Source organism: Meriones unguiculatus, chromosome 4 (genome assembly GCF_030254825.1).
Source record: "Meriones unguiculatus strain TT.TT164.6M chromosome 4, Bangor_MerUng_6.1, whole genome shotgun sequence".
Lineage (NCBI taxonomy): Eukaryota > Metazoa > Chordata > Mammalia > Rodentia > Muridae > Meriones > Meriones unguiculatus.
Genome location: NC_083352.1, coordinates 98,699,865 through 98,708,422, shown reverse-complemented (window position 1 = coordinate 98,708,422; position 8,558 = coordinate 98,699,865). Strand labels below are relative to the sequence as shown.

Sequence of the window (8,558 nt, the reverse complement as noted above, 5' to 3'; positions counted from 1 at the left end):
TGCTTCAGTCTATATATTTACACACAGGCACACACATACACACACACACACACACACACACACACACACACACACACATACATAGTAGCCTAGGCTGGCCTTGAATTCAGGATCCTTCTACCTCATTGTCTTGAGTGCTGAGATCACAGGTGTGTGCCACTGTGCCCAGCTGCAGGAATCTCCACTACAGTTTCCAGGGTACTTGATTACCATTGTAATCCTTCTAGCTGAACATGTGAAGAGTACCAGGCCCAGAGATGGGAACTAACCTCACACAGCGAGCTCCTACACCCAAATCCAGGCAGTCTGTCTTCAGAGCCTGCACATCACATTCTCACCCTCCCAGTTGCCCCCAGATGACTTTCTGCTCGACTTGCAACTGGTTTGGTATGCATTTGCACTCGGCACTTTAAAATATACACATCGATTTGTAAATAAAACTTTATTATACCACTCGAGGAGGCAGAAACTTGGCTTCATGTCCCTTAGAAAGAAAGGAGTGCCATGAAGAGATCAGACACCCTTTAAAGAAGGCTGTGTGTTAAGCCACAGCCTCCCGGACTCCAGCCTGCTTATTCCTAACATGACTCGGTGTCTCATTAGCAAGTGTTGGAGAAAAGCACAAACCAGCTGAGATTTTTTTTTTAAAGTGTTCCCGTTTAAAGAATGAAGATTGAAAGGAATGTTACTTTTGAGTAATCAGTTCAGCCATGAGTCCACCCGGAACCATGTTCCGGAAATCTCTACCAGGCCTTCGTGACTCCTGCCTCAGCAGTTAGCATTGACTGACGTTAGCCGGACACTTGTGGTGAGAAGGGTGTTGCTATGGATATCCTCTGGGAAAAGAGGAGGGCTCTGGGGGAGCCGGAGTCTGCTTCATGAAGTGTGAGGCACAGGGGAGGCGGTGTTCTAGGCAGAGCAAACAGCGGAGCCCTGCCGGCCCAGATGGCACCCAAGTGTAGGTGATTAAAAGAGAACAGGCGCGTCTTCCTGTCACCTGCTAGAAACTGCTGATGGGAGCCTGTGGTGTTTGCAGTGTGAAAGCGATACCCTGTGAGGTGTCCAGCGCGCACAGCTGTGCCTGGCAGGTTTGTACCCTCCTTGAGTACAGGCAGATGTACAGAGAGCCTGTGGTAGATGGAGCAAAGCATCCTGGGGTGAGGGCGGGGGCTTGGTGGTTATGTGGGCAGAAGTGGGGACAGGTTAGGAGGCTGAGTGGGCAGATGAAAGTGCTAAGGAAGGTGGGGTCTCCTAACACCTCACTCTGGGCCTTCCGGGGCTCCAAAACAGAGGCTCCATGTTGCCTAGCCTTCCTTGGGTCTGTGGAGGCTACATCCTGTCTCTTCCTGACTCTGATTCTCCCCTCCTAACTCCCAAAATAGCCAGCATCCTAGGCAAGAAGATAGGCTTGTTTGTGGACTAGGATTCCGGGCTGGTCTGTGCTTCTGTTGGGCCCTGGGCTGTGTCCTATGAACGGCTTCATTCTGGGTCTTACTTCTCCTTCTGTCAACCAGTAACCCCACTGTCCTTTCAAACCCAAGATTCCGAGGCGATGGCTCTCTGCAATCCATCACCAACCTGCCATGACTGATCCTAAAGGCAAGCCGCGGAGATCCCCACCCTGAGCAGGTGAACTCCTACCAGCATTTTATTTCTCTTTCTCTTTCTCTTCCTCCCTCCTTTTTACTCACAACCCTGAGATCCTGTGGTGTGTGCATGCAGGTCCCCCCGCCCTTTTAGTTTGTTTTCTTTTTGATGTCACAGTCCAGGCTGGCCTTGAATTTATTGTGGAGCCAAGGATAATCTTAAACTTTTGATCCTCCTGCCTCCACCTCCTGAGTGGAAGGATTAAAGAGGTGCTGCAGCAGAGCAGAGCCCTACAGTTATGAGCCACAGGGATCTGACCTTCACACTGGCTTAACTCTAAGGACCCATAGCAGGGTGCTCATGGTCTCATGTTGCCAGAAAGAGAAAGTTGATTTCCACGGAGCTGATTCCTCAACGTCTGTCCGGTTCACTCCAGGTTTTTATTTTATGCTTGTTGAAAGAATGAGTTTGATGTTATTTACATGATAGTTGTTTTTACTTGTGTCAATCTGATGAATCCCAGAAAAAGGCAAACAGGAGCTGAGGGTGCCGCACAGCTGGCACATGCTTGCCTAGCCTGCTCCCATACCTGGGTTTGATCCCAGCACAGGAAATACCCGGTGTGGTGCAGCATGCCGGTAATCACAAGACTTGGGTGGTGGAGGCGGCAGGATCATATATATTCAAGGTTATCTTCTGCTATAGAGGGAGCTGGAGTCAGCCTGGGCTACAAGATGCCCTGGAGAGTGAAAGAGAAGAAGGAGGTGGGAGGAGGAAGGAGAGGGAAGGAGGAAGGGGAGAGAGGGAGAGAGAGAGAGAGTAAGAATCCACCAGCTTGGTTAATCTTAAAACTCCTTCCTAGAAGCTCTCAAATCAGTCACACCCACATTTTCTCACAGGTATTGACAGGTGAAAGAATTAGGCAAATTAGCATCCTTGAGATTAGATACATACACTTGCCAAAACAAATGCAAAAACCCAGGAGGAAATAACAGTCATTATTTATTTATTTATTTATTGTTTTGCCAGCAAATTTACGAGCACGTAAGATACTCTGTAAGAAAAACAAAGCATTCAAGAGACTCTAAGCAAAATAAACACTGTAGAGGAAAAGAATGCTCACACTGCTGGGTGAGACAGCAGGTGCCCCAAGCGTGTCGCTCCTGCCCTGGAATGGGGGGCTCTGGCCACCTGGGAAAGGACTTCAGAGCTTCAACATGAAAAACTGCGATGTGTTTTGAAACTGAAACCCAGTTTCAGCCCCAACTCAAAACACAAATTGTGGGTGGCAATGAAGGAGAGCAGGGGTTGGTCACAAGGCTCACCTTTCTGGAAGCTTCTCCAGGAGCCTGGAGTCCTGCCCCTCACACTGGCTTTCCAGCTGCAGTTCAGCTGAGATGGGACCCCCACCCGCACCCCTACCCCAACTAGATCAAGATCTTGAATCTTTGATCCAGTTCTTAGGGAAGACAAAGTGTCTCCCCGATGGAGCATTTAGAAATGTGTGATTGATGCTACATCCACGCTTTCAGCAAACATCCCTGGAAACTCCCTAAGAGCCATGCTTTGTGACCCTGCTAAGGAAGCAGGTTGGTGAGCAGATGAAGGAGGGGCCTATCCTGGAAGGTCCCAGTCCAGAGACAGGGATGGTATAGAATTGAACTCGTTCACCCAGCTGCCTTCAGCGTCACACTAGATTCCCAAGCTGGTCCATAAGGGGGACAGGAGAGCCTATTATTACTCCAGGAGGTGACAGTCGGATTGAAACCCGCAAGCGGTGGGTCGCTAAACTGAGTGGCTGAGAGACTGCCCACTCCAGCCATCCACTCAGATCTGCCTCTTCTGTCTTCCCGGCTTCTTTGGAAGCAGAAGCCTTACGCCGCGCCCTTGTGCCTACCTGGAGATGCTTAACGAGCCAAAGCCCTTGCCCTGCTTGTTCCTCCCCAAGAACACCCAGAGAGGTCTCAACAGAAAGCACAGCTAGCCACGCCCTTCCCTGTCTCCATTCCAGCAAGACTCCGAAGACTCCTTGCCTCAGCGCACAGGAGTCGGGTGGCACCCTGTCACCTTCAGCACACCCTGCCTACCTGTGTGCATGCAAGGCCCCAGGCTGACCTCCTCCCCACTGATTCCCGCACTGACCATCCCATGCTCTGCTGTGACTAATGCGCTTTTCCTAACTAGCAGCACACACCACCCTGCCTTGCTTCGGTCATGAGGTAAGCACTCTACTTTACCTCCCTGGACCAGCCTGCGCCCCTACTCCTGTCTGGCCAGTTACAGGCACTCTGCTGGGAAGGCTTGCTGGGGGAATCCAGCTTACTCCTGGAATCATAAAGGCCAGCACGGAGGCCTCAGCTGAGCGGAAGTCCCCTCTACACCTTTCTTTGATCTCTTTCCTCACTCATAAATAGTATAAGATCCCAGCCACAGGGTCAGGTTAGTCACACAAAGTCTCAAATACACAATAAATGCTATGTCCTGTGGTTTCATTCTTGGTAATTGGCTTCACCAAAGTGGGAACTGGATGTAGCTGGTCCGCCATCTCCCAAGGGGCAGGCCCTGTCTTAAAGAATCTGTGAATGAATGACAAACACATACCTGTGTGCCCTGACTTCTCTGGCCTATATGTACATTTGTAACTAGTATAGAAATGTATTACATTTATTTAATTTTTTTATAGGTACGGGGGATACTGTTTCACAGCACCCTGGGAAGTCAAATGACCACTTGTGGGGGTCAGGGGTCAGTTCATGCATGCTGTGGGTCTCCGATTGAACTCAGGTCATTTGGCTTGGATGCAGGCACTGTTACCCACCAAGCCATCTCAGAAACGCCAGAATTTTAATTTAAGTATTACTTATTTTTATTACTGGGTGTGCCATGGCAAAGGTGTGGAGGTTAGGGACAACTTTGTGGAGTCGGTTCTCTCTTCCCATCTCTATGTGGGTTTCGGGGATGGCAAGCATCTTTACCAAACAAGCCATCTCTCTGGCCCCAGAAATGTATTTCAAACTGGTAACACACACACACACCCCCACACAGCACACACTCACACATGTAAACACATAATAAAGAGGATGCAGTGAGAGGCAAGCCTGCATCTTCTCCTTTCCTCTCCACACCTAGGGCTGGTTGCTCTCTGGGGCGCTGTCCTGTGTTTCTCCAGCGTCTACCCCTGCTGGCCTGGGTGGCTGCGCCCGGCAGGACGTGGTGTTGGTGAGGAACGCCCGCGGGGTTGCACTAGGCAGGCAGCAGCCCTAGGGGGCAGGAGGCGGGGCGAAGGCGGGGCAACGCGAGGAGAGGGGCGTGTTCTCTCCGGGCACATCCCTTACGTCACGGCGGACGGCCTTCCCTTAGCTAGCCGAACTACCCTGGAGGCGGGAGGGGGAAGCTAGAGGAAGAGGGCGTGGTCGAGGCCGTGCGTGTGGGCAGGGCCTATCCAGGTTCCGCCCCCGGCCTAGCGGCTACCCTGAAATCCTCGAGCGTGAGGGCCGCGGCAGGGGGCGTGGCCAAGCGGTGGGCAACGGGGGCGTGATTATAGGTGTCTCCGCCCCTTGCGTCACGACACGCGGCCCCGCCCCTCGCGGCGCCTCCCTGGCGGCCGGCAGGGAGCCGGAGTCTGCGCGGGCGCGGATTTGGGCACGGTAGGTGGCGACGGCCTCGGCCGGTACCCGGTCAGGGCTGCATGGCGCGGTCGGAACTGTGGGCGGCGCGGACAGGCCTGGCCGCTGCGGGGGGATGCGCGTGGCCTGGAGCCCCACCCGTGAGTCGCCGCGGGGAAGTTAACTTGCGGAGGTCGCGGCCCACGGTGGTTCTTAGGACGCAGATGCCTCTCACTCTGCCCCAGTTTGCCCGCTTCCTGCTTCACACGTGGGGAAACTGAGGCCCGGGCGGTCACGTGTCTGGCCGCTAGGACTCCGCGGCCAGTCGGAGCAGAAACTCTCCCGCGGGGTTCCGCGCGCACTCGTGTTGGGGAAGGGGCTTTCTGTTTTGACTCTCACCCCCAGCCCAGAGGTGGCGGTCCCTTTGCCCCCCTTCTCCTTGTGTTCGCACTGTTCCTCAGCCTTGCCTTTCCCCAACCCTTGTTTCTTTCATCCTAGCAGGGTTGCCTGATGGTTAGGCCCAGCTTCTGCATGGGGCAGATAGGGTAGGAGGCTCCGCTTTAGTATTGGGACATGCCCTTTCTTCAGCCTCTGTTTCCGCGGGTGCAGAACTGGGTTTGTTGCGTTTACCCTAAAGAAGCTGTTAAGTTATTTGTGACTCGCTGTCCCCTCCTCGGCTTCGGCTTATCCATTTACCATATCTTGTTTAAAAAACCGTGTGTAAGTATTCTGTAACAGCTTTCTGGAAGTCTGACCCGCTAACCATACAACTCACCCTTCCGAAGTGAACTTCAGGTGTGTTTTAGGACGCTCTGATTAGTCACTGTCCCTGTTGTCTACTTTTAGAACATTTTTACATCCTCCAAAGCAGCAATCAATAACCCCTAACTCTCAAACCTTTTCCCCCAGGCCCTGGCCACCATCGTCTACACCTGTCTGTCTGTCAGTGAATTTGTCTGTTCTGCGTAATTCTGTGTAGGTTTATCATGGAATCATAGGTTACCGCCTTTGTGAGTGTCTCTCCACCAGAGCATTCAACAGTACCTATATTTTGTATGTGTGAATAGTATTTCTTAGTGTGGATATACCATATAAGTCCATTGACTTATAGGTGGACAGTGGGTTGGTGCTTTTTTTTTGGCTGTAATTAATACTGATGCTGGGAATGTCACACATTTTTCTTGACACATGTGTGTTTTCACTTCTGTCTAATACTTAACCTAGGAGTGGGGTCCTTAGGCTGTAGGGTCCCTTTAAAGCTTAACCTACTGAGGAGCTGCCAAACTCCCAAAGGCCTTACCACTTCACACTTCACTGCCTGTGGCATTGTGATGGTTATGATCTTGTTTGTGACCAGGTCTCATGTGGCCTAAGCTGACCTTGAACTCCCAACTTCACAGTTTCAGCCCTGGAGTGCTGGAATTAGAGCTGCGTGCCACCTGCTTGGCTAGAGAGTTCTCATAATCCTGAGCATGTTTAGTCTCCTCTGGTGCAGTCAGGATCCTGCTGGCTTTGATGCATTTGTTATAAATGATTTCCTAGTCCATGTTAAATCAAGTGTCTTGCTAATGCACTGTGGGGTACCCCGTGTGTCATTGGGACAGTCCCTGGAACCAGTGAGTAAGGAGCAGCGATGCTCAGGTGTGTGAGTGACAGCCTCAGTACCTGCTGCTTGCTGTTGGGACCTGGACCTGCCTACTCCCTTCCTCTCTGTGCTGGGTGAGGTGAGGCTGCAGAAGAGGTCAGTCAGGGCATTTCCCACAGAAAGGGAGGTGTGTGTGTGCGCGTGTATGTGTGTGTGCGCATGCTCATGTATGTGTGAGTTTGTGTATTGAGTCAGGGTCTCCTGTGACTCAGGCTGACCTTTACTTCACTATGAAACTGAAGACCTTTAACTTCTGGTCCTCCCGCCTCCACCTCCTAAGTGCAAGCATTACAGGTGTGCACCATGACTCATTTTTTTCATTCAGTGCTGAGGGTGGAACCGAGGGCTTCAGGCAGGCTAGGAAAGCATTCTGTCAACCGAACTACATTCCTTTTATAATTATTGTGGGTGGTGTGTGTGTCTGTGCACATGTGGGATGTACTTTCCATTTGTGGGTTTGGGGAAGCCAAGGGTAGATGCGGGATGTCTTTCTCTATCACTCCCCATCTTGCTTTTTGAGACAGTGCCTCTCACTAAACCCAGGGAGTCCCTGGGACACTCCTGACTCAACTCCAACTCTGAGATTACAGGGTGAAATTTTTTTTTTTTTTTTTTAAACAAGGTCACAGCTGTGTAGCCTTGGCTGGCCTGGAACTGAGAGATATCCACCCGCTTCCTAAATTGCTGGAATCAAAGCTGTGTACCACTGCAACCAGCCTTTTCCAGGGAGTCTGGGTCTCCAGCCTTGGTCTTTGGGCTTACATAGCATGATCTCATACCTGGTGAGCTATTTTCATAGCCCTGAGCCACATTCTTAAAGGGAGTCTGATTTCTAAAGGTCAGGCCAGGCTTTCTAGTCTAAACCTGTTGCAGAGTTTAAAACTGCATTGCCGTGGAGGTCCTGGTCCCCAGCTCCGCGGGCTGGTCTCACTTGGCTATGCCTGGGAAAGCAGAGCCCCAGGCACTGGGTGTAGCTCCACCATTCTTCATGAGTTCCTTGGTGCAATTTAGGGAGAGGGAGCTCTCTGGGACTTGTGTCCCCTCTGGGAAATGAGTGGGCATCCTCAGAGCTCACTATACTGATACCTTGAGCTCCAGGAGGCTGTCAGGGCACTGTGGGTGTGTTTGTAGCTAGAGTGTGGATTGTGTGGTTTCACAGTGTATCTTCTCCTGAGCTTATGTAGGTTTGATTTGCTTATGTGGCTTTGCTTTGCCAGGCGACCTCACAGAAGACCCCCCATCCCCCAGCAGAGAAGTCTGCCTGCTCTGAACCACCCATGCCTTTCTGCCTGTGAGGCACTGTGCTACATGACCATAACTGGCTCAGCTGCAGACATACCACAGCGGTCTGGGTCACCCTTCTTCTCCATCCCAAGCTGCAGGCTGAGGAGGAATTGTGGGCATGAGTCATTTGAAATAGCTGGGGGGCTGGGCCAAGCCTCAGAAATTGTAGGGGAGGACGGGGGTGGGGGGACATTACTGCTGGGAAAGATGGCAGCTGGTGGTCCGGCTGCCAAGGGGATACTCTCATTTGCCAGGCTCCTTGACCTAGGCTGGTCAGTGGCAGAAGGCTGGCAAGGTCAGAGAGCTGGCACAGCCTCCTTAGGGCCACTGTTCCACTTGGAAGCCTGGAGCTCTTGCCACGTGCTACCCCTGTGCCGAGTTTGCAGAGCACAGTACAAGTGGCTGCTACGTCCTGGGGATAGGAGGAGGTAATGACA

At 52.0% G+C, this 8,558-nt stretch overlaps 1 protein-coding gene across 3 annotated transcripts in view; it reads left to right on the top strand.

The window, feature by feature from the left end:
- The first annotated feature begins 5,146 nt into the window (after window positions 1-5,146).
- The window catches only part of Tpst2 (tyrosylprotein sulfotransferase 2), a 35,651-nt gene continuing 32,239 nt past the window's right edge, over window positions 5,147-8,558 (top strand). For 2 of the 3 annotated variants that reach the window (XM_021646945.2, XM_060382616.1), the window contains exon 1: window positions 5,147-5,234. The gene's annotated coding sequence lies outside the window, so the exon portion shown is untranslated. The remainder of the gene's footprint in view (window positions 5,235-8,558) is intronic. The other variant, XM_060382617.1, reaches the window with a different exon arrangement.